At 35.1% G+C, this 27743-nt stretch overlaps 1 protein-coding gene across 1 annotated transcript in view; it reads left to right on the top strand.

The window, feature by feature from the left end:
• Window positions 1-27392, top strand: part of LOC117672907 (uncharacterized) — a 127320-nt gene extending 99928 nt beyond the window's left edge. The window contains exon 8 of the mRNA XM_087888848.1: window positions 27004-27392. The gene's annotated coding sequence lies outside the window, so the exon portion shown is untranslated. The remainder of the gene's footprint in view (window positions 1-27003) is intronic.
• The last annotated feature ends 351 nt before the right edge of the window (window positions 27393-27743 follow it).

A 27743-nucleotide genomic window follows, 5' to 3' on the forward strand; every position in this document is an offset into this window, starting at 1 on the left:
TTTTTTCTGAATTAATTGAAGCCTAATTTACACATTATTCTGCCAGAATAATAGGATTATTAAAAAGGTAATATTTGATAAAGTTTACCATATATAAAATGTGACCTTCTTAATTTTGGCTTTGATGCTTTTTCAACAAGGTGCCTCAGCATTTTCTTCCTTTTTAAGATTTGTATTATTTCCACAACCTTTACTAATAGGCTTCACTTTTCAAAATGAACCATTCTTCATTGATACATGTTTATTCTAAAATGTAATTCTGTACCTCATTAAACTTGAACTACATAACTCAATAAACATTTGTATATCTGAGGCTGTATTTTTTAAAAAGCTTTTTTGTAAAAACAACAGCATCAACACCAAATCAGTCAACTGTATATCTCTGCTAAGGGACAAATATTTAAATATACACATATATATGTATATATTTCTTAGAATGTGGTCAACAAAAGAACAAAGGAAAAATGTCTTTGTCTTAAATTGCTTATTTTTTCTGAGATAGCTTGAAACACACCGCTCCAGATTCTTTGCTCTAATGAAAGAGTGCCATCTATTGGATGACCTTGGAAGAGAATTTGTTTACAGTATGGGGTACTCTACATAATGGGGTGGGGGGGAATAGTGACCCAGAAGTTTCCAGTTTCTGTTTTAATTATTTACAAGGCATAGAATGCAAACAGGAAAATGAAAAGGGAGAGACAGTTATTAGTAGGAAGGTATTTTTGAAATAAAACAAATCATGTCTACTATAAAGAAATATGAATCCAGAAATTGTATGTTTGCATGGATAATGAATTTGGAAGCAGTCAGTCTTAAACTATTAAAGCTAAAACCCTACAAATATTTACCTGATAATTAATCTCCCTGAATTTAATTGAATTAATTTTCTTGATTCAAACAAGAATATGACTGGTGTATCAATAATTTTAAAATAAAAATTTGGGCCTCTAAAAATCATTTTAAAATATTTTATGCCTGTTAATAACTGGGAAACATAATGGGTTTACTTAAACCTATAAAATACAAATTTATATCGGATTTCATTGAATTAACTGTGTGATTAAACAAAGAAATAAACAAACAAAAAAAGCCTATCATTGGCTTTTTTGGAAACTGCCTTGCTTTTTATTATCTTCCAGCCCAAAAATTTGCCAGCCTGGATGAAAAACTTCTAATGGAATCCAGCTTGAAAGCAAGTCAAGGGCAGCTAAGCAAGCAGAGAGCAGAGACAGTTTCCCAGAGAAGTAGGAAAAGGCAGAGAGAGAATGCTGAAGCCTCTGAGAAAATGCATTATAGATTCTCACGAAGAATTAATGATTACAAGTGAGTTGCTATTTGTTTTGATGTTTCAGAAAGACTTGAAGACTAGCCAGAAGTCAGCATTAATTCTTTTAGTTCTGTGTTTAGGGTTTGTTTTGATCAGGTGATGTGTTTTGTTAATGCAATTGACTAATATATTGATTAAATGTAAGTAACTGATACTCCATTCAAAAATAGCTTTCCATTTTTTTCCTACCCAAGTGATATTAACTAGCAGCCCTTTGATATTTCTCCCCACCTCTAGAAAATGTGAAAATCTGGTGTGGAAGGGAAATAGTGTTTTTTATTGTCTGTGTGCCAATGGCATTCTCATCATCTTCTTTCTTTTGGGGTCTGGAGGTTACATATGGCTCCTATTCTCTGTCTTTTTTCGTTCAAGAAGCTGCCTCAAAGCAAGACGCTCCCAAATTAAAGCAAACTTAAGAGTTCGAGCTTCTAGTCAGAGTAACGAGTAACATATGAAGTTGCTAAAATGAACTCGATTTCTACATCTTCTTTTTTTTTTTCTTTAAGAAAACTTTAAACTTTTAGACTTTTAAACATTTGTTAATGTTTATGAAAAAAGCTATGTTTGTGATTTAGGATGCAGTTTTTATGTGACTTATGAAAGATATGCATTTCAGCAGAATGTGCTTCTCTCTTCTACATTCTAACATTAAATACCCTGAATAATGCATTCTTTTGGTCAAGCCTGTTATATTGTGCCTCCAGTTTAAGCAGCTCAAGGATTGTTTGCATTCTTATAAAGTAAATGTGATCTGCAAAAGTTCTAAGATATCACCGATACTTTGATGACAACAAAGTTTACTAATCTAAAACTTGTGGTAAGAAGTGAAATATTTCCCTAAGATAAACACCTCTGATTACATTGGATCAAATCACAATGGTATTAAAGTTATTGCGCAGAACCTATCAGGTAAAGCCATCAAATATCCTTAGGATCCCAGTTATAGGTCTCCATATTTGACTGAAACAGTTTCATTCATTGAAATTATGATATAAAATGCCAAGCAAACTGTTTCATCATTTACCTGGAATCTCAAGGAACAAGCTAATCATAGCAAAATAGGTTTCCAAGCTATTTTGATAGTAATATAAATAGTACTGGCATATAAGCAAGAATCTGTCATCAGGCAAAAAAAAGCATAAAATAAAACATAAACAAATTTTTAAAAAGGAAAATAAATTATTTAATCATGCCTCCACCACTTAAAATTATAAATATAATGGTAAGATTGCAGTTATATAAACTAGAACCTATGATATACAAGGATGAGGACAGGCTGTGCGTAGGATTCTCCCAAGATGACTATGAGAAAGGACTAAGAAATGTTTGTAATGCAATATATCAATTGTAGAAAATAGACAAAAACTGTTAAATTCTCTCTCATAGACACAAATAGTCACAAATATTATCATTTTGTGTCCTTTCATCCCCATTTCATGTGCAAAAAATAATTTCAGGGAATAGCAAAAAAGTTGGGACAGCATTCACATGAACAGCACCTGTTGTTATGAGATTTCTGGAAAAAAATCATTTGGCAGGATATTTCAGAGGGTGCAAGCCACTATATAAAAAGCTCTATTTAGTTAACTTCACATCGCTGGTAGATACAGATTATGCATGATCAATCTTTCAGTTACTGGGAGCTGGTTGTAATGCTGTGACGGAAAAAGTTTGTAATGCTGTGAAGGAAAGAACGAAAGTTTAGGATTCTATCCTATAAAATTACTGGAGCAAGAACTTTCTGGTTTTTTTCCCATTACTTTTTTCTTTTCTTGTGTTAAATTACTAATAACTACTGCTTATTATTTTTGTTTTCTTCATCAAACACTTGAAAACAGCATTGCTGATTTGGGATAACTGTGCTGCCAAAAGTTGGTAGTGTGGTCTAATGGATGCATGGAAGACACTAAAATATGTGAAGTGTTATGTGAAGTCCTAGGGCTGCAGTTTGTCTGGCCAGTAGGTAAAGGAATTGCTGAAAGGATAGATATAGACATAAGGAGGACCAAATAAGACTGAATTCCCAAGCACATGAAGTTGGTTGAGTTATTTTGTGTCCTAAAAGTATCCCTGACAAAGGTCTTTGTTGCAATAGATCTTGAATGAGAGGAGATAATATAAAGTGAAATTAAGGCATCATATCTTCATAATGTCGTAATTTGGGAAATAGTGCTGTTTTTGACAGCCGTGAAACAGATCTATTATCTTCATTGTAGAGAATAAAATTTAGGGATAGTTGCATATTACTGGAGAAGTATCCAACAATATTTCACACTATTTTGCATAAACATTTCAATTTGGTTCTGCTATACAAGTTGTGTTATAGTTCCTTTATACGACATTTGCATAAATTTCCTTTATGAAGATTGTGCTTTATTTGTGGAACAGAAGTTAAGAGGAGAGCAAGACTTCTTAAACATGACAACTAACGCTGCATAATCCAGGTTAGTATAATGAGCAAACAGTAAAAATGATTTTTAGATTCTTAAGAACTATGGATAATTGTGTTATGTAAGGTAGAAATATAGTCAAAACCATCTGTAGTTAAGAAGGTGCTTTTAATATTGAACCATGAAAGTCAAAACTATTTTGAAATAAAATATATAAAAGATTCTTATTAAACCTTTGCTAGCATGTTACATATTTATTTTATAAATTTGCAAACATTCTCTTCAGATATAATTGCAGTGGCACCTCAGTATTTATCATTAATTGGTTCCGGGAGATGCAATGAGTATCAAAAATGATGAGTACCAAACCGTTTTTTCCCCATAAGGAATAATGTAGTGAGTCATAAGGAAGTACCAAACAAATGATGAGTACTGGGAGAAAATTTTCATTTCAAAATACGTTGATTACCAAATTCAATGAGTTTGAAAGCAATTGAGTATAAAGGTACCACTGTATTAATGTAACATTTTAACTCTTCAAAGGCTTGATAAGGGGCTGCCTTTTACTAGAAATATTAATGTGGCATATTACCAAGCGCCCCACTTGTTAGAGATGATGAAAATACAGAAAGTTTCCAAGGTGCCCGATAAATTAGCTGATAAGCTGGCCACTAAAACTATTTTCCTAAAAGTTGAAAAGAATTTTAAACTTTCCACACATTTTGGTTAGATGCTGATCCATGTTAAATTTCATTTGAATTGACAGCGTACTTATACTTCTACCCAGATGGAAAATCTTTTCTCTATTTCACCTGGCCAAAAAGCAAAAATGCATACTATCGTATCTCCTATCCCATGTTTATGTGCAATTGCAATGGCTGTGATAACATTGGCTTCACTACTTGATTGATTGCTACCAAATAGAAATGCACAAGGATTTTGTTTGATCTGAACTTCGAAGCAAACCAACCTGGTTTACATTTCTGAGACTAATACAAAGATTAGGATGTTGTTTTCCTTGGATTTTTACACTTTTTTCAAATATTCTGATATGCTACTGAGGTAAAACAAACAGCAAAATGTGCATAAAAAGACATATTTAGAATAGAACATTTGCCTGCACTTCCAGATAAAATTGCATATCAAGTTTAAATGCAAATATTGTGAAAGTATATTTTTTAAAAACCAACAACAATACAGCTGAGTGTTGAAACAGGATGGAGCAGGTTTATGAATAAACAGAGGGGGGAGTGACAGAGACTACAAATAGGCTGGGCCCTCTATCTCTTAAAGAGGAGCAGCTGACCACATTAACGCAGTGAGGTTATAAACTGATGCAGCTACCAAATGTACAGTGATAATATTTCTAGCAAGATTGGAACTTTAAATGGGAAACAATTCCATAATAAAGGATTGAGAGTGGAGACAGTTTCTCACTTTTGAGGAACAAAATTCAAAGATAGGCTATCATCATAGAGAAGCTAGGAGGTAAGAGAGAAAATAAAAATGTTCCTTGTGTGTGTCTGTATAACACCCCAGAAAGACCTAATACAGTAGGTTTGGGGCTGTAGTAGCAATATTGAAGCAATCATTCTCCTAAGGCAGGAGAACACAAAGAGCAGTCTGTCAGCATGGTAAACATTGTTAAAACATTGAAAAAAATGTGCAGATGTGGAAAAGCTAAAACTTCAGGAAATAAGGGAATGAAAAATGTAGGTTGATAATCAGATAGCTCTATGGCCTTTTTTTCAGTTATTCAGGATTTCAAAACTAGGACATGTTCGCACATGTACAAAATAAAATGTGAAGTTATCTCCTCCATGATTACCTCATTATGACTGTCTAATATGAGTACAAATAGTATTGGAAGGAAAAGTCAAGGAAACACAAAAGAAAGCAAGAATAATCCAGAATTTAGCAGCTGCACAAAGTTCAGAGGCTTTAAGATATTTAATTTGCTACTTTTTCTGATGAACTACACCGAAAATTTGAAGTGCGGGGAGTGCAGAGGAAGGAAGCCAGGCTACAACAACCCCACGATGTAAGCCTGTTACACTTGAAAGATTTGTTCAGAATGTCCAGTGGGAACCTGGAAATCGTAATAATTTGTAGTATCGATTGTGTGAAGCTATGCAGCTGGGGCCTCTAGTGAATAGACAGGAATAGACATTTTATTGATTAACTTTTACAGTCATATTTTCAAGACTCTACTGCAACATAATTTTCACTACCCAGCTTTGTCCTGCTGCATCATGAAACTTGGATTATTCTCTCTTAACATTTACCCACTTGAGGAAAACTGTATGGACTTGTCTGTTTCGGGGCTGGTCAGAGAGTGATGCATTCATTTGGTGCTGAATGCCTCATGCTTGGCTGTGCTATTCACTGCATTTTACAGGGACAGTCAGAAAAGGAAAATATCATTCTGAAATACCAGATTTACAGAATTTAATTACATCTTCTAACGTTTGTCTTAATTTGTTGCTCCCCCCCAAAAAAAAATCCAGATATTTTTGAAGACAAATTCAAGTATCAAGTATTCCCTTGGAATATATAACAACAGGGATGGTTGGTTTAAGTGTTGTTTTATATGCCACATTCTGCCTGTTTAATTTTCAGTGAATTCACTGGAAGAGACATTTTTGTGTTACATTGTCAGTTCTTTAGTTTGTTTAAATATCTGAGTCTGCCTTCACAATTTCACTCCCCACCCTGTTTAAGAAAGGAATAGATTGTGCATTATTTCCTGTACCATAATTAAGAATTTACAGCATATATGTTATAGCTATGGCAGAGTAACCAGAGTTTGGTTTAACTAAAACTAAAAGCTAAACCAGGTTTAACACTGGAACTATTACGGCAAGGAACAATTTTGCTCTGATGGTTATATTGAAATCTCTCATCTTTTTATTGAATCAGCAAGTAGCAGGTGTTTTTTTTTATTTGTTTGTTTGTTTTCTAGTTACATTGAGCATCATCTCTTCTCATGGTGTCTTAAATCTTTACATTAGTAAACATTATAATAAACTTAGAGAATCTAACTCTTCTATATGAACTTTTTTATTTTTGTTTGTTTATTGATGGCATTAAGCCCATCCTTAGCTTAAAAAAAAAAAACAAGCGTAATAACTGTGACAAATGTAAATCTGACAACTCCCATTCACAGGCTTGCATATCACAGAAAGGAAAAGGATATTGACGGAAGAGAAAAATGCAAATTCAGACATCAATTTTAGCAGTTCTTATCATGTCCAGATGGAATGAAAAGAATGGCTTTCTGCCAAACCCTGTCTTGTAATATCTCAAATTCTAACATTGTTAAGAATGTGAATATCTGCTAAAATTATGTACGGCAAATAATAATATTTATTTTAAAACAATCTCATGATGCAAATGGACATTAGCTCTAATAAATGTACACTGAGGGCAATTAATAGTCTGCGAATTAAAACATACCCATAAAGAACTGAATCTCAGGCTTAGCTGAACTAGAGTGAATTCCTGCAGGGATATCTGAAGCAGTCCCAAAGTGCAAGTTAAATTAATTTCAGGCAGCTTTTGTCATCAGTTAGGTTACAAAATGTTGATATGGAGGCACTTGTCAACAACATTAGTCTTTGAAATGGAACTGTCTTAATTGCAATGATGACAGAGCAATGTTTTCTAAAGTCATATACATAAATGTTTGCATTTCTACATTTCCATCACCAAAATTTCACTTTAGCATCTGCTCCCATTATATTTCACTTACTATGAGAATTACATCATGTGGTTACATCAATTAGATTACATCATGCACAATATACTTGGCTAAATATGCCTTTGAATTAACTTAATATGGAAAAATGCTTTTATTTTAAATTTGGATAAAGCTTGAAGATTAAATATTAGTACTATAATATCATAAGAATAAAAGAAATGCCTGGATGAGACCATAATAAATTTATTGCTATGGCTGACCAGATGAACCATGCTGATCCCTGCATCTGGCTTTCTCAAGGATATTGAGTCTGAACATGAAGGTTTAATTTAGCTACCATGCTAATAGCCATTAAAAGGCTTATCTGCATTATTTGTCTAATCCATTAAAAGTTTGAAGCTACATAAGAGCTAAGTAAAAAAATTCTTCGAAGTACTGAAAACCTAAAAGAATTAAATCAGTGTAGATGTAACTCCTAGTATAAATAAACAAATATAAATTAGAAAATAGAGGATGGAATCTAGCCCAATGTACCTATACAATAAAATTGTTGAACAAAATAAAGCAACCAATCCCACCAATCAGAATAAATGAGGGGAAAAACCTAATCTAACCTACCTATCCTCCACAATATCATAAAACTTATAGTGACATGGATAACCAAGAAAACCAACTAATGGATCAGCCACAAAATGGACTCAATTACAGTGATAATGGATGTGCTATTGGAAGACTTGAAGCAGCAGGTTGGGTAAAATCTACTTACCTTGTCAATAATGATAAGCACTGACTTGATCCATCATCATCATCATCATCAGGAGTGGGTTCTACTTACCTTTACTACCGGTTCATATCGTGCCCGCATGCACATCAGCAAATCACTTCTGCCTCCTGCCAGTTTTACTACCGGTTTTTGCGAACCAGTCCGAACCGGGGGCAATCCACCACTCATCATCATCATCATCATCATCATCATCATCATCATCATCATCATCATCTATCCTCAGAAGTTCTCTTCAACATCATTTGAAAAGCAGCCATACTCTTCCTATCCTGTTTCTTTAAAGTCCAACTTTAGCTTCTATTACAGAAAAATTAATGCCTGCACACTTTTGATCTCTACAGTATAGATATATCACAACATACGAATATATTTTCCAAAGCCTTCCTTGCTTTTCTGCCAAGTGCTATCCTGGGATGTAGTTCGTGATTACTGGTTCCTCTATTGTTGATGGTTGATCATAAAAAGCAGAAATTTCCATCACCTCATTAACTTTATTGTCAGTTGTGGATCTGTAGTTTGGTCTCCCCTATACCATTTTTCCACTGTGATCCTTGATTTTCATTACAAGAATTTGCAATTTGTTTGTATGGGATTTCTACAGTTAGCACAATTGAAGACTCTTCTATAATCAATTAAAATATATGTTGATTTATTTTTTTGGCATTCTTTGGCTTTTGCAGTTAATGAGCAGGTATCAACAATAATGTCTCTTGTATTTGGCCTTTATTAGACCCAGTTTGAACATTTGGTATCTTCTTTTCCACGTAGGACTCTAATCTATGGATAATCCTAATCATTATTTTGACAGGATGTGAAATTAAGGTACAATAGTTTGAATACTGTTAAGTCCTTTTTTGATACTGACATATCAATTGCTTGGTGTGTCATTCTCCAGATTTGCTAGTATAGTATGATTAGTCCTTTTAGGGATTCTCCCTCTCCTGTCTGCCATATTTCTAAAGACATTCTATCAATTCCTGTAGCCTCCCATATTGTAATGAGCTCATTTTTATTTTTGGTAGACTATATTAACAATGAAAAAAATATTTGGAGTGGCAGAAATTGATAAGGCATTCTTCTGCTTCATTTTGATTTACTAAACTATACAGGTAGTCCTCAACTTACAACCATTAGCTTAGTGACTGATCAAAGTTACAGTGGCACAGAAAAAAGTGAGTTATATCCAGTCCTTACACTTACAACTGTTACAGCATCTCCACAATCAATTGACCAAATTTTGGATACTTAGTAAGTATCTAAAATAGTTACTTATGTATCTAAAATAGTTACCTTTTCCCAGGGTCATGTGATTACCATTTGTGATCTTCCCAGCTGCTCTTGACAAGCAAATCAATGTGGGAGGCTGGATTTGCTTAATGATTCCATGATCCACTTACCTGCAGTGATTTGCTTAATGACCTTGGCAAGAAGGTCATAAAATTGGGTGCAACTCATTTAACAATCTCCTTGCTTAGCAACAGGAATTCTGATCCCAATTGTGGTCATAAATTGAGGATTACCTGTATGTACAAATATGTTTTCTTCAATGTTTCCATTTTTTGAATTTCAGTGTCCAGCTACATTCTGTTGAATTAAGGTTCAACTTGATCATAAAACCCATCACTTCCCTCTTCTTCGGTATTGCTTGGTTAGAGCATAAACATGGATAGTCATAATGATAAAGGCTTGTAAAGTCTAACTGATATTATTTAATCACTGATTCCATTGTACTCAACTACCATTCTTGCTACATACTTCTTGAACTACCAAAGGAAGTCATTCTTCCTTTGTTTTTTATGTCCTGAATAGAAAAATAGTATGCTCTTTTGATAAATTCCAGTCCATTTCAATAAGCTGATACCAATGATGTCAATATGTACTCAATTTTTTCATTTTTCTTTGCCCAGAGTGTTCCCTTGTTCATGTTTCTTATATTTCATGTTTCCATTTTAATTCTCTCTTTGCAGCTTTCTTTTTTGTGTATGTGTGCATGGCAACATCAGCAACTAGACAGTCCAAAAACTCTAATCTAGCCATGTTATAAACACCATCAGTACTCCAAAAGATTCTCAGCTCTTCACTAGTATATTGAGTGCCATTCGACATTATCTGGCACTATATAGTCAACCACTTATCTTGTTTAGCTGTGTGGTTTTTCTGTTAAATACAAGAGTGGCTTACCATTTCTTTCATTGACACAGTATGACATGCACCTTTGCCTTTGTCACTTAAGTGATCATCCATCTCTGACATTTGTTTATAGCACTGTGCCCAGTATAGACCCTGTTCTCTTTAACTGAACAGATGGTTGACCATCATCTCTTTGTTGACCTTGGTTGTGATTAAAACACTCCCGTGTTTTTTTCTCACCTCTATCAGGAGCATCTTCTTCCACAGTGAGGTTCAGTAGCATAGCAGAAACTTGAGAGTAATGTCACTACAGATATTCTTCAATTTACGAACATTCATTCTGTGACTGTTTGGTTATACTGTGCTGAAAAAATGAACTGATATCCCAACCTGCCTTGCAAGATGGAAAGAATGACTTATATCCACAAAGCTCTGGAGCTGCTTGCCAAACCTTGACAAGCGTCAGCCACCCCAGCCTGCCTCAGCTCGCTGTCTTCTGTCCCCAGCTCCACATAGGCTTCCCAGCCAGTCCAGCAGGTGCGAACAAGCATTTGTTCATTGTTGTGCTGTTTTTGGAATGCCTTTGCAAAGACTCCATGGATTTCTGAAGGCTGCACTATCTTCATAAAGCTTTACTGTCTTTGGAACAAGGCATTATGAAGATTGTGCAACTTTTCTGACAGCAGTGTCTTCAGAAAGAAGAGGGAAAAAGGAGACAGCAAAAGGTGAAAGTTTGGTGTGGGGAACTGAGAGAGAATGCAGCTGGGTGAACAAATGCTTGCTGGGGTGGGCTGGGAGAGCTGAAGTTTCCTGAGGCCAGAATGGAACAACTTGCCACGGCCAACTAACCACAGATAACTCACTATGGGACAACTTACCACAGGATAATAATAATAATAATTTAAAAAATATTTTAATTTTTGTCATTCATATTTAATTTTGTCCCTACTTTGTCATACTTTCTTTAATTATTCTACTGCACAATTCCTTTGATATTAGTGTAACTCTTGTCCTGCAGTGAGTTGTCATGAGGCGATTTGTCTGTGGAAAGTTTTTCCACAGTGAGTTGTCCTAGACCTTCCTGAGGAAAGGCAAGCAGCTCCAGAGCCATGTGGTTGCTCGCTGTCCTAAAAAGCAGGGTGTAGGTGACTAAAACGGTATAGATGAGGGGAGATAGATGATTTGTGGGGAGACAGAAGCTGTGCCTTACCTTGCTTAGAGGTTTGGGACTGGGAGGAACCAAGCCTGGAATGGCTTGGATTGGTGTGGTACTTGCTTAATGACTTCCAATTCTTGATGCTCGACTACAGTGCAGAGTGCAGAGATTGCCATCATAAATTACTGCGGTGATATCATATACTAATTTATGATCAACTTACAACAGCACTTCTAATGCCACATTTTAAAATATATGGGTCCTTGAACAGTAGATTTGCAGCTAATTCTAGTTTTTATGTTTGGCTTTTTCATTAGTTTCTTTATTTCCAGAATTAGAATTTTTTTGCTTTTACTTAGATTAATACAGATTAGATTAGTACAGATTTCACTTAGGCGAAACCTGGCTCAAAAAACAGTAACTGTGAGAATGGCCTTGGAGTCCTAGTGGATGATCACTTAAACATGAGCCAGCAGCCAAAAAAGCTAATACAATCCTTGGTTGTATAAATGGAGGCATAGAATCAAAATTACGTGAAGTATTAGTACCACTTTATGGTACTACGTGGAATATTTCATCCAGTTTTGGTCACCACATTGCAAAAAAGATATTGAGACTTTGGAAAAAGTGCAAAGAAGACCAACTAAGATGATTAAAGGCCTGGAGACTAAAACATATGAAGAATAGTTGCAGGATTTGGGTTTGACTAGTCCAGAGAAAAGAAGGACTGGGGGGGGGGGGGCATGATAGCAGTATTCCAGTATTTGAGAGGCTGCCACAAAGAGGAGGGGGTCAGTTTATTCTCCAAAACACCAGAGGGCAGGACAAGAAACAATGGATGGAAACTAATCAAGGAGATAAGCAACCTGGAATTAAGGAGAAACTTCCTCACTGGAGGTTTTTAAGAAGAGACTGGACAGTCACTTGTCTGAAATGGTATAGGCTCTCCTGCTTGAGCAGAGGGCTGGACTAGAAAACCTCCAAGGTCCCTTCCAGCTGTATTCTGATTGAAACATGGCTAACCAAATTCCTTTCTTCTCTCTTCCACTTTCAACTGTGGCAGAATTTATCACCGTTGTTACACAGATAGACTTAAGAGTGTGTATGGATTTTATAATTGGTAAGATGCATGAACACCTTTCATTTTAAAGCATGTGTCAGATTTCTACTCATCAATTCATTTAAGATGATGCATACTTAAAAGATAAAAAGAAACTGAACAGTAATAAAACATGCAAACAAAGCAAAACAGAAACAACTTTAAAACCAATCGCTTTCCTCCCATCTGTTAGTAGATAAGAAATAGTCAATATAATTTGAATATTTCCTAATGTAGCAAAGTCTAATATAGTGTGATAGAATTATACAAATAGATTGTTTATATAACAAACAATAATAATAATAAATAATAATAAATAGATTGTTACACCAAAATATGTTAATGACCTTAGTTGTGTCATTTAGAATTAAAATTTCACTTGAAAATTAATCTAAATGCCATCTAGGGGAAAAGGTGAAATTGATTATTTGGGGATGATTGAAAGCAATCTGATAACATCTCTGACCCATACAATATATGTCCATGACAAACTCTGTATAAGCTAGTTGGGTTTTCATGTCTTCTAAATCGTGTTTATAAGCACAAAACATGGTTGGGCCATAGACACTTAGTGTGATCAATATATAAATCCTGACCTACTATATGGGGAACTCATCCAATGGCTTCATTGCATGCACTGAACCTTCCCAATCACAAGTATTAGGCTTTCCCTTGGAAACTGATGGAAAAAATGTAATCATAACAAAATCTGCTTCTTTGATTTTCATTTAATCTTGGAGTTTCTTGAACTGGGTTGGAATCATTTTTTGCAGCATAGCACCTTCTAAATTCTCCCCTCTTTGTCAAATGCATGGCAAAGAGTGAATGTGGCATTTAGGGCACATTTTATATTCTTAAAACCATTCATCCACTGAGTAGAACTCTGCCTAGAGGATTTTTTTTTTTTTTTTTTGGCCTGGCTGCCATACCAAAACCATAGTCTTTACAATAGCATAAAATGTGGTCTGTAACTATGGCAATCATTTTATATGTTAACAGACACACGACTTCAAAACAATTTTAAAGATACTTGGAACACAGAAAAATGCTCATTGACCTTCCAATAATGCTTTACAAATAATTGCCTGTGCTTTCCCAATTATGGGGTCCCTCATTTCTATTGACATTGCCACTAATCCACATTCCACTATGCAGAGTCAAAGGAAGTGCAAGGCAAAGAAGGATGGATAAGGACACACTGTGGCTAGTTGAAGGCTAATTGGTCCTATGAGAGAGTAAAGTCAGCAACATCATGATTCAAGAAATAAATTATATGTTGCATTGAAAAGGTGGCTAACTGAACTTCATATAATACCATATAAAACTGAATCTGTGTGAATAAGCATCAATCAACAAGCTTTTAGCTTTGCAGATACTTTGTGGGGGCTACTGACTTGTTACTGACTTGATTACCAATTGTATGATTTAGTTTATATAGTGAACATCTTTTAGTAAAAGGTGCTATGCAGAAGATAAGCTCCTAGGTCCTGAGAGAATGATACTGAAAGTTTTTTATCCTTTGGTCCTTAATTCTACTACTAACACCATCCCTGTCATTATCTGCAATTATTAGAGAGTTGAGATGTCTATTCTACTGATCAATAAGTATTCCTTTCACAATTAATACATGAACTTGTAACTGGGACTATAGGAAGGGTTCTAACCCTAACTTATCAAATTAATTAACTGTAAATCAGTAAGATAAGTAAATTTTAGAATTTTTCAAGTACCATTAAATGCAGCGTAATAAATTGAGAGGAATCATCTGAAATTTACAATCCAAACTGCAGTGGCAGCAGAAGTCTCAAAGTTTAGGCCACATCTACCTAAAATCCTTTAAGAAATTGTTTCACATCTTTTCTGACATAGTTCTTCCACTGAAATATAGTCCCTGAATTCCCCTGAGACCTAGGAATATCTGTTTGAAACTATAGGTCCAAATTGCTTAAGAAAGAAAGAGAAAAAATAAAATTAACATAGACAGATGGACTTGTAAGAGCAAATACAAATAGCCCAAATCAGGATTGATTTCTGCATAATGCGGTGGAGGAATCTCCCATTATTGATCAACTTTTAAAGCCAGTACACAGCGCTTAAAAAGATAAAGTAAGCAAGGTCAGATAATCAAAGCATTTAAATAGTAAAAACAGCAACTGCCACTGTAGACTGCTAAAGTAAATCCATAATACAAATTGCTTTAGCAAAAAAGTGGATGAGCAGCTGATCTTCCTATTGAACTTTTATACTGTTCAGTGACCACACAAGGAAACGGATTGGGAGACATGGTTTAAAGATCAATATTGAGTGAGATGTAATAGGGATTCATTCAGAACATGAAAGAATAGCAAGTATTAGAGGGTTACGATATCTTTTCAGATGTCATCAAGAAAAGATTGTTTAGATCAGTTTAGTATTCCATGTGTGTCATAATCACATAGACATTAGTCAAATTTCTCTTTTGTTATGATTGATCCAACATGCTTCAGTAAGTTAACTGAATTTATCATAAGGAGACTTAAAAAAGCAGCTCCTGTTCAATAGTCTAACAGCCTTCATAGGTAACAAAAATATGTTCATCTCTATTTTGATTTCTTGCTTTTATAAAATATTTTCTTAGGAAATACATTTGTAATAAATTCTACTTTACTTTTATTGTATATTTTAAAACATGTCTCCAATCAAACCTGACTTCTCAAAATTCATATTATTCTCTGCAGAATAAACCGATCTTACATAAAATATCAACCAAAATATGGGTGATTATGTCAATAATATGGGGAGTGCTTTCTGATTCAAGCTTTGTTGGTTAAGTAACATAAGACAGATTTCACTCCCAAAATTAATTTGGGACAAAGAAACTAGTAAAACAGCTAACTTTGATTTAACTTAAAAGTAATGAGATATATTTAAGAGATTTAACGTTAATATGATTATTCCTTATATGGTGACTAGTTTTCTATCCCTTTAAAAATAACATTTCAGTCATGCCTTTTGATGTGGCTCTGATTGTCCGATTCCATAGCTGAGGAAAGTACTTGCTTCAGAGATTGCAGTGAATCTCTTATACAATCATAGAAATTGAGATCACCCCCACCCCTTATGTAACTGTGAATGTTTTTTCCTGAAATATTAATAGGACTTCCTTGAATCAAACACCACATTACAGACAGATCCCAGACTGCTGACTGTGTGCTGAAAATACCTATTAAATGGCGATTTCCCCAAGTTAATCATTCTGCTTCCTACTAAATCAATGACTTGAACCTACACTTCACATCAGTATCCTTTACATGTATGGAGCTCTTTACAAACCCATAAGCCACATGTGGTACTTCCTAAAGTTTAAGGGACCATACATAAATTGAAATATACAACAAACAAAACTCCTTTAACAGCACATACCTCACTCGAAGTCCCCAGCACTGAGAGGATTTTTGCTTACATTCAAGAAATGTGATTTTCTATTACCTGTGAAAGCTGTTAGGCTATTGAGCAGGAGTTGATTCATCCATGAATAACCCCAAGGTGCTTTTTCAAGATGCAACTGGACTTTCTGGTTTTTCTTTGAAGACGTTTCGCTTCTCATCCAAGAAGCTTCTTCAGCTGTAAGCACTTTTGGGACAACCATGACCTGGATGACTGAGAATCTCCATAGACACCCATGAATAAGAGAAAGAGGAGTTTATTAGAACCAGAAGTTAGCTAAGCGAAGATATCTCCTAAAAGGCAAACCAGATTAAGGCAATAACAATAGCACTTAGACTTATATACTGCTTCATAGTGCTTTACAGACCCGTCTAAGTGGTTTACAGAATCAGCCTATTGCCCCCAACAATCTGGGTCCTCATTTTACTGACCTCGGAAGGATGGAAGGCTGAGTCAACCTTGAGCCAGGATCAATCTCCTAGCAATGAGTAGTGACTTAGTCTGCATTCTAATCACTGGGCCACTATGGCACCAGTTAAGGCAGTAACTAATGTATGTATTTTCTACTAAATAAACTAATAAATTATGGTTATTTTTTATGTTTATAAGAAACCAACACATCTATGATTTTCTTCTTGGAAGCGCCTTGTTTAGGGTCTTGTTTTCTGCCACACACCCACCAATACTGGCAGGCAAGATATTGGGTATAAATAGGGAGAAAACCCCACACTCACCAATACTGATGATGTTACCTAGTCCTGTAATGAAACATCTGCAACCAAACAACCAAACTCAGGGATCACCAAGCACTCTATACTCACATCATTCTATTATTATATAATTTTGTCAAGAGTATTGCACTAAAGGTCTGGCAAGAACTTATTAGCAACCACATGGAAGCAATGGAACTGTAAGGAGTGAGGAGGGAAGAGAATCATGGGTACTAGTGGATGTAAGAATGTTTGTTTTATTCATCATCTACAATATATTGAACTGCTTAAATAAGGTCCACAAGTCTGGGATAAAACTTTCTGGTAATTTGTGATATATGTAGAAAGGTACACTTGAATCAGATTTAATGGACACAACCATGTGGTTTACTTGTAATAGGGAAATGATTTGCCATTGCTTTTTCCTGGATGCGTGTGAGTATGTGTTTACTTCTCAGTCCAGTCCACCATATTGGAACTTCCTGCTAGTTACCCAAGCAACCATTAACAAAATAATACGTGCACTGCTGTTGATAATAAATCTCTACGTTTACCATAACAACATCTTAATCTATCACATTTGTTCATACCTTCCCAAGTTACTACTTTTGTATCTGATATCAATTGATAGTTTTCATATTTCCAATATAAAATAAAGTAGATCTCAAATGCAATGATATGTATGCTGTTATGGTACAAATTTATAATGGAAATAATGAGAGATTCCTAGTACTTGATTGTCCAGTCACTTCATATGAGCATTCCTGATTGAAGTTTGCAACAATTGGTAGAAGTTTACACCCTGCTTTGCCACAATGAACAATTATTTAAGATTATTATTGGCTCTGTATTTGCACTATGAATTGCTGATTGCAGCAATTTTGGTAGTAAATTTGTGGAACAATATTCATAGTTGTCAGGAAAAGGTCATTTTATTTGCATTTGTTAGGAACCTAGAAGTCCATGTTGCTTGTTTTTCCCCTTGGGATCCTTACAGTTATTGATTTGTCTACAGCCATAGGAAAAATTAATTAGAATTATATTTCACTTACTACCAGAGGCTGTAGAACATAAAAATCATATATTAAAAGAAAATTAGCTACAGCCAGCAAATGAAAACATCTACTTTTTTTCCCAGAGTATAACTTTTTTTTAGTAGACCTTCATTACAACCATCATTTTGCTTGCAGGAACAAATCCCACTTACAAATGTTCTGAGGGAACATTTATTTTCTTTTATGTTTGCATTCAAAATTCATTGGTAGGGCATATTCAGTCTTAGTGCACTTAAAATGTTCATACATGTGATGATTATTTCATTTTCACCACAGCATGTTTGGCCATTAGAAGTTTAGGCACGGCTTCTTTACTATAGTGCTCATTAGTCTCGCTGTCTATGAAGATGGTTAAATTTATATAGAACAAAGGAGACGAGAGACAATATTAGAATATCCAGAGTATCTGGACATTAGTATATCCAAATATGTAGGTTAGGAAAGCTTTTACTTTTTTTTTTTTTTAAACAGAGTTAAAAAGATCCAGCTGAAAAGGATGAAAGACCAAAGTCTAGCGTTATGTTCCCACAGCATCAAATTGATGACCATGGAAAGCTCATAAGCAGGTTATGGAAATGTGCTAGAGCCTGATCAGTGGCTTTATTGATTGTGATTGATGGTGTTAGAATATCTCAGCTATGGATTTTTATTGTTTTTATATTGGTGCTTAATTCAGCCAGAGAGAAAGCTGGCCAGCAGGCAGGCAAGCAAGTGACCCACACTTGCCTGGCTAGCAGGCAGGCAAGTGAGGGGGGGACGGAGGCACAGAGTGCAGAGGGACTGCAGAGGCTTCCCATTTTCACACCCGTTGCCACCACTGCCACCACTGGTGATGCTGCTGTCACACCAAGCTCCAGGCCATTTGCAGTTCAGACTCTGGGGGGGTGGTATGGAGGTGGCTGTGGGGTGTGAGAATATGGGATGCCCCTAACCTCTGCTGCTGCCCACTCCCACTCACTGCCCCACTGCCCTGCAGCCTAAACACTGCCCCAATGAATGGCTTGCTGTAGTAGCAGTGGCAAGAAGTGTAAAAATGGGATGCATCTGGCCTCCACCACCTCCCTGCCACCTGCCCTTCCCACCATCGCCATCCTCGAATGGCCTGAACACCTCCTCCACTGACGTGGCCCAAACTCCAAATGGCTCAGAACTCAATGCATCAGTAGCAGAGGCAGTGGAGGTATGTGAAAATGGGAACTCTGCACTCTGCCCACCACTTGTTCGCCCGACTGATTCTCCTTCTGGCTGCTTGCAGTGAGTTGTCCCTGTGGCAAATTGGCTGTGTTGAGTTGTCCTGTGATGTCTTGGCAGTGGTGAGTTGGCAAAGGGGACTTGGTGGTGGTGAGCTGGCAACATGGAGCTGGCCATCTGATTACAGAGGGAGATAATCTATTCTTATCATCCAAAAGTGGCTGTTGTCCATACTACTGTGATGTATCCTGTCAGTGCAGACAATATTTTTAGTTCTCTTATTTTTAACTGATAGCTGCAACTTTCCAAAAACATATCTAGAAATAGTCTATAATTTCATTATTTTCTTTTTTTTATAAAGACTGAAATACCATTTGCCATTTGCCAAGATCCTTGATACAAAGGATTTTAGATATATTTCTGTCAGAGCAAGTGTTTTATTTAAATTCTTTAACAGTACTCAAACAGATATTATCTATACTATTAGTAAGCAAAAGCTTTTGAATTTGAATTTGAGTACTTGAAACTCTTCATTTCAATAAATTATTACAAGTTGAAAGTAGCTGAACTAATCTTCCTATAAGTAGGCTCTAATTTGATATTGAATATGATCACATATTTCCAATTCAAACCAGAACCTAAAAATTCTAGAACAGTGGTTCTCAAACTTTTGTTCACCACAGACCTAATTTAAATACCTTTTGTGGCCATGGAGCATGGCCACGGACTCTCAAGACTTAAGAATTAAATCATAACATTTCTTCAAGCCTTTATGGACCTCCTGTGATGACATCAGGGCCCTCCAGGGATCTGTGGACCACAGGTTGAGAACCACTGTTCTAGAATGTTTGGAATAGTTTCAAAAGACCTCCTAGGGAAGCCACAACCATCCATTGCAAATTCGTTTGTTTTCATGCTAGAAACCTGTGACATTTGAAATGGTTTATACAGATCACTGTATTATTTTCTTTAATTTCATAGGTACATAGGAGTTTGCCAAGAAACATGGAGCATAGAATTCAGCGTACTATATGATATATATATATATAAAAATATGGAGCTATTAAAACTTATTGAGAAGATGGAATAAAATAAAATAAAAAGGCCTGGGCTAAACCAAAGAGACTCCAATGGCCTATATAACCCTGCTTGCATTACCTTGGGAATTATGGCCTATTCTTATTGCATACTTCAGTGAACACTTAACACTTCAAATGAATTAGTGTATTGTATTCTGATTATATCCATATTATTCTGTATGATAAGATTAGGTTTTTACTTATTTAAAAACAATGTTTGGTTTATATTCATTGGATCAGGCATTCAATAAATGGAAAAATGTAGACTGCAGTTCCTCATATGGCACATATGTGACATATGTTAGCAATTAATCAAAGTACAGTCACCTCTAATTAATAGCAAAGCTGAGACCAAAATGTAGCAGAAGCAAATGATAAATGAATTGAGTGTATAGTATGTAGAGAGAGGAAAAAGTATTTCAAGTTGTACTATCTTAACAGCTGTCAGTATGGAAGCAGCTGTAAGTGAAACTGCTTTATGTAACTTCTGAAAACATTTACAAAAATACTAAATGGACCAAGAGCCTTGGTAGTACAGTGGTCTAAGGCACCCTGTTATTAAGCTGGTTATTAAGACCAGCTGCCTGCAATTACTGCAGGTTCGAATCTCACCAAGGCTCAAGGTTGACTCAGCCTTCCATCCTTTCTAAGGTAGGTAAATTGAGGACCCAGTTGTGGGGGCAATAAGCTGACTTTGTATAAATATACAAAAGGATGAAGGCTATTGCTGACCACATTGTAAACTGCCCTGAGTCTCCGGAGAAGGGCGGCATATAAATCAAATTTAAAATAAATAAATAAATAAATATTTAGAGGTAAATTGAATATATTAAAGCAATTGGAACCACCTGTTTATTACATTTTTAAAATATATCTTGCTCTTCGAATGCCTACCTACCACTTGGGATTGCTAATACATAAAACAAATAATAAAATATAGCAAAGACCTTATACATATAAAATAAAGAATATCATAAAATGGACAGTTACAGTAGAAAAATAATTCAAAACAATTGCCTATCTAAATATGAAGGTATACGTAAGATATACTAGCATTTACAGTCAGTGAACCTGCCAAAGCAAAGCATCCCTAATTTAGAAGTGGACATAATAAAGTTCCCTTTGCTCAGCCATATAATCCATGACTTCACCACAGATGCCTTTCCATCAGATTTTAAGAAAAATAGCTAGTTAATGTGTAGAGGAATTCTTTAAGATGTTGTGGACTAAGCAGGTTACTGAATGTGGTATACAGCATCTAGTATATTTTCATAAAGAATTTAAACATTCTTTTGTTGCAGCCTTTTTATTTTAATTTTCTCCTTTTTTACTGTCTCAATTTCTCCGCAAAGATCAACTCTTGACACTAGCAAAAGATAATCTTTTCCACATTCATAACTTCTTATTACTCTTGTATTCCTTAATTTTTGGTTTCTACCATAATATTTTTTTAGATTTTTTTTAAAAAAATTCTTTCTTTCTATGTATGTATGAATAGACTTATGCCTAAACCATATATAAAACTATGTTTCAAAGAAGAAACTTTGTCAAGTATATAATATTAGAATAGTTTTATTTATTTTATTTTTACTCTCTTTTTTTAACAATCCATCAAAGTAATTCTCTGGATTAGAATATCATTTTTTCATGGGATGGGAGACAAAAAAAGCATTCTTCTCAGCAATTAACTAGTGTAAAGCCATAATATGTCTTCATGAAAGTAGATATACAGTATATGAGCAGAATTAAAGAACAATAGATGAGGTATGTTACTTCAATGTAACATAAACACCAATGTATGGTCCAGTCCCAAGGAATGCATTTATTCTTAAGTTTAAACCCATCATTATACATGAGTAAATTTGCTACCAGCATTTTAATTAGTTGAATACAATTTTGACTTTTTTCCATTACATTTTAGTTCTCTCACTGAGCAAAAGAATAATAAAGCCAAACATTTTTTAGCCTATGGAAGCTGCCTGGGGAGTTTAAAGAGAAATCCCTAAAATTTTCCCTCCTAAAAGAGCAGTAAGTATTTGACTAAACCTATAATGAAGCAGGGAGAAGTGAGAATACCTCTTTACTTTGAAAAAGTGAAAAAGTTTGGAACCAAATAGAATGCATCCTAGGATACTGAATCAACTAGCTACAGTCTGGCCATAGTTTATCTTTGAGCCATCCTGAATAATTGGAATACCCAATATTCCCAAAATACCCAATATTCAAAAATGGAGGAAAGGCAAATCCTACAAATTAAAAATCAATCAGTTTGATATCAATATCTAGGAGGATCTTAAATACAGATATGATTCTGAAAACAATGCAGTAATTAATTAAAATCAGCATGACTTTATGAATAACAAATATTGCTATACCAAACCCTTACCTAATTTTTTGATTGAGTAACTTATTTAGTAAATTTTGGGACTGCTGTAGATAGAATATACCTTGACTTCAGCAAACCATATCTATCATAAACTACCGCATGATACACTGATCAGCAATCCAGTTAAGGGTACATTGAACAGCATGACAATCAAGTTGATAAATTATACTTGAAAACCGTACTAAAAAATCTCAGTGATTTCTGGGTTGCCTAACTTTCAATATTTTCATTGGATTTGGATAAAAAGGAAGAAATATTTTCAGATTGCAGATCATATAAAATTGGAGGGGATAGTTAATATACTTGAAGACAGAAATATCATCTCTTTGAGGCATGCAGTTTCAAGAGGCAGACATGGCAAGAATTCCAGGATTGCTTTTCATTATTGGAGGGTAAAAGAAGAAGAATCTTGAAAGATTTGTTTGTCCATCTTAAATGAAATAAATTCAACATGATGTTATTTTGAATTTACTTCTCCTATTTTCCTCTTTCTCGGGACTGAACAATCTTTTCTGAAAGTCTCTTCTTAATTGTTCATTCATTCATTTATTCATCCATTCATCCATCCCCCATTCCAAAGGTCAGGCCTATATTCCTTTGCATAAATGATTTTTGTAGCTTGGAGTAACACAATGAAATCTAATAGATTTGCTCTTTGCACCAATTTGCACTTTGCAAATGTCTTCATTTAGGAAATTAAAAATCAAATGTACAGATCTAGAACATAGAATTGGTAGAATTGATAGGAGCTGAATTATGTATAGAATAGTTAGTTTCAAAAGAACCAGCAATAAAATACTATGCAAAGAAAACAAATAGATCTTTAGAATGCATCAACAAAAGTATAATTTCCAAACTCACTGAAACTAATATTCTATTCTATTCAGCTTTGGTTGAAGTTTGTCTCAAATACTGTGTCCAGTTCTGGGCTGGATTCAGAAAAAACTGGACCATTTGGGAGAGGGGAAAAAAAGACTGAAAGAGATACAGCAATATGCTTAGCTTTAAGAAAAGATGACTGTGAGAGAAACTGATAGCACTCTTCAAATACCAGAAAAAAATGTCTTAGGGAAGAAATCCTGTTCTCTCTTGTTTCACAGTGCAGGACACAGAATAATGGATTTAAATTACAAGAACACAAATTCCACTTTAATATTGATGAGAAAAAACCTTCCTAACAGAGCAAGACTATCATCCATCTCCTTTAATGTCGATTCTTGCACTGAACAGGGAATTGGACTCAATGGCCTAATGGCCACTTCCCCCAACTTTTATTATTTTATGATTATATGCTTCTCTGCAGTAAAACTGGTAAAAGCTTAAGAAACAAAAGTGAAGATGAAGATCCTTGGATGAGAAATCCTTTACTTGCAGTGCTCATGTTTGTTTATGTTCCTGGTTGACAACATTCTGGCCTACATATTCAGCAAGTGCAACCCTGTAGTTGCCCTTGAAGAATAAATCAAAGAATAGGAGTAGTAAATGTTACCTGATAAGAAAGGATGTTTTATTGGTTCCCATAAAGGAGTTCCTAAGGTAGAAACTAACATTGAAAACAACTTACCATAAGGAAGACTGTAAAATAAAAAAATGAAGGTTAATTGATAACAGTAATAGTAAGAATCAAGGAACATAGACAGTATTATGCACCATTGGAACTAAAAAACAATGTCCAGGTTTTTACAGATGTAAACTTTGAATCTTCAAATCAAGAAAAAAGAAAGAAACAGGCAGGATGCAGGATGCTGAATCCCCCAGAAATACATATGGCTCTCATTCTCCAAATGTCTTAAAGTCCCTTAAGACCTGGTTGTGTTCCAGGCCTGGGATTAGAGGGCTTGTGGAAACCCTGTCATGTTTTGTTTTGTTTTTTAATATTATTGTTTTTTTTTCTTTCCAGGAATTTTGTAACATTTTGTTATATTTTAAATTGTGTTTTAAATATGGTTAATATTTTATAAACTACCCGGTCTTATCTGAATTGAATGGGCGTAACAAATCGAATAAACACAAATCAAATCAATAACTAAATAAATAATTTCCAAATCTCTGGAACTAATCATTATATTCTATTCAGTTTTGATCAAATGAATGAAAGAATTATGGTGGCTGGTTACTTTAAAAAAAAAAGTATGCTATTTGCAGTCATTGGTTTATGATATGAACTATCTGCTACAAATAAATATCAAGGATATCTCAGGACTAACTTTCAAGATTTATGAATCCCACAGACAAATAACTCTTCCATCTAATTTATGTGGAAATAAATTATACTTCAAGGAATATGGATGCTGAAGGAAGCTCAAGATGATGGAAGGATGTGGTGGTATTGATCTTCGGTGGTTTTCCCTGCAATCTAAAATGATTGGAGTAGGAAAGGCGAATATTGCAAATGAATGTCTGGTTAGGCAATTGATGATGATGGAAGAGATTAGATTCCTGGAACAATAGTCTTAATTATCGGAATAATGGACTGCTTGTATGAGACAGGCTGAAGCATGGCAAATTTGACCAGAAGGTTTTAAAATGTAATCCTTTTGGGCTTGAAGATAAGAACTCTGAAGGAAGGACTTCACATAAATACTTGAGCACTGTGGAAGGAAAAGAGAGTGCTGCTATTAACCACTCAAATAAAATGTATGACCATCATACCTACTTATAGAGTACCAGAGACAAATAAATTGAGCCTGAACTCTTAGTCAAGGGAAGAAATAAGGTTCAGTAGGTATAATGGAGACCTGGTGAGATGCTTTCTGTAATTGGAACTGAGCAATTGAAGATGCAGTTGGTTCAAAAGAAGCACACACAATTGAGAAGAATTAGTTGCTATGTTAAAAGTATCTATGCTTGTTCAGTAATCCAATTTAATTTGCTAATATTATAGGCCAGAAACTTTAAGATCTGTGGATTTCAACTTGCAGAATTGCCCAGCCAAGAATTGAAGTCCACACATCTTAAAGTTGCTAAGGTAGAGAAACACTGCAGTAGAGTGAATTTGGATTCAAATATGTGGAGGGATAAAGACAATAAAAATTGCTGTGGGTGTCTAATATGAACCACAGTATTAGAAAGAAAATATGATTACTGCATTCCAAAACATCTTTCAAAGAAGCATGAAGTGGTAGTGATGGGGGATTTTGATAACCCTGACATCAGTTGAAAAACAAATTCTGCCAAGCACAGTCCTACCAGAAAATTCCTGACATGCTAACATTTTTTTGTCTTCTTCAGAGAATAGAGGAAGGCCGCAGAAAATAGCTCTTCTAGGCTATTAATTGATACTAATCAATTGGGACATGTAATCAAGGAAGTGGAAATAGCAAGCACATGACAACATATTATTTGTATTTCTAGGAAACCAACTTATGTATAGTCAAATACTTTGCGGTTTTAAAACAATAAAAATTTAATAGAGTGGATTTTAATAAACCCAGAAAAAATGATAAGGAGGATTCATTAGAACAAAAAACTAATAGAAAAGGGAGCTTAAGGTGGATGGAAATTCATTAAAAAGCAAATTCACAATAACAAGCACAATTGAAAATAATTCTAATGAAGAAAAATGATGGAGAACAGCAGATGAAACCAATGTGCATTTTTACAAAGCTTTATAAAAACCTGAAAATGAAAAAAAAAAGCACGTATAGAAAGTGAAAATAGAAACAGGTCACTAAAATGATTGCAGTCATGAAGTCTGAAACTGTAGAGAAAAGCTGAATTTTAGAATGAACTGAGGTTGGACAAAGATTACAATTGTTTAAAATACAAGGAACAAGAAAATCAGTATACCAGCCGCGTATATGGCCACATTAGTATCATATACCAGTGTGGCCAGCATGACATCACTGAGTGTGGTTACCTTCTCAATGAAGTGGTACCTATATATCCACTTGCATTTGCATGCTTTCAAACTGCTAGTTTGGTAGGAGCTGGGGCGACGGTGGGAGCTCACCACATCACGCAGTGCTCAGGTCTCAAACCAGTGGTGAAATTTATTACTACCAGTTCTGTGGGCGTGGCTTGGTGTGGGGGGGTAATGTGACTGGGTGGGCATGGCCAACTTTTTTTTTTTACTTTTTTAAAGCATTTTTTTACAACCTTTTTGTCCGAATAGGTTGTAAAAAAATGCTTTTAAAGGATAAAAAAAGGCTCTGACGATCACAGCTGTGGTGCGTGATCATCAGAGTTTTTTTTTACCTTTTAAAAGCAGGAAGTAATGACACCCAGGTGGGTGGGTGGAGCCTTGCACCACCATTGCTACCGGTTCTCCGAACCACCTGCCACAATAGCTACCGGATCACCTGATCTGGTCCGAACCCTGTCTCAAACCCTGGCTATCCAGCCGACAAACCCAGTGTCTTAACCACTAGGTTATCCCACTGCCTTTAAGGCAATGATCCCAATTGCTATGCTACTATAGCATTTTTTTCCCTCTTTAAATGCAAACTTTTATGCTCAGAAAACTGCACTCTTACAATCTAAGAAAATACAAATATTAAATATTACATTTCTGTTCATGTATTAGTTTGGGAAGTGCAAATTGAACAAATTTCTCCCATCTTTCTTCCAGGTATATAAATTCCAGTTGGCTGCTCCAAGATGCGAGTAATTAGAGAAGCCCATCTCTATCTCTGCGCCTTATCTAACAGCATGAATAACTCCACTTCTAGTTCAGGCAGCCTCATGATTCACCACTAAAGGCTTCGAAAGAAGGTTCTTGCTAAGAAAACCTCACAATAACATCATTAATCCATGAGGAATTTCCTCATCTGGGACATCTGTTCAAGGAATGTCACAAACAAACGTACAGTCCATTCATAACCTGCTCTCAATTCACAACTTTATAGAAAGCAGAAGCCACATTATTAAAACTTTATGATCTGAAAAAATATAACCAAATGCATTGTGCTTCCCTTGTTAATGCAGCTCTACATAAATAACTCTCTCTTTGTAAACTTATTAATGTTTGAATATTGTTTGGGCTGTGGATCTGAATATACTTTGACATACGATCAGCCTTTTCTAGTACACATTATATTTTTCTTATGAAAAATACATAAACATAATGATATTTTTCTCATACAATCTTTTGCTATCATCCTGCCTTCATATAAGTTATGCAAAAGAGCAAGCAGATACAGACAGAGCTTATATATTGCAACATATTTCTCTGCTGCTGAATTCTCATCTCCAAAGCTCGGTTACCATTATTTGGAACATGGAAGGTTGGGGAGCCAATCATTAGCATTTCACTTTCTCCCAACTAAAATAAATGGTAACATATTTAGGAGAATAGAAGCTATGTGAATA

This window comes from Pantherophis guttatus, chromosome 3 (genome assembly GCF_059756535.1).
Source record: "Pantherophis guttatus breed Tessera chromosome 3, ASM5975653v1, whole genome shotgun sequence".
NCBI lineage: Eukaryota > Metazoa > Chordata > Lepidosauria > Squamata > Colubridae > Pantherophis > Pantherophis guttatus.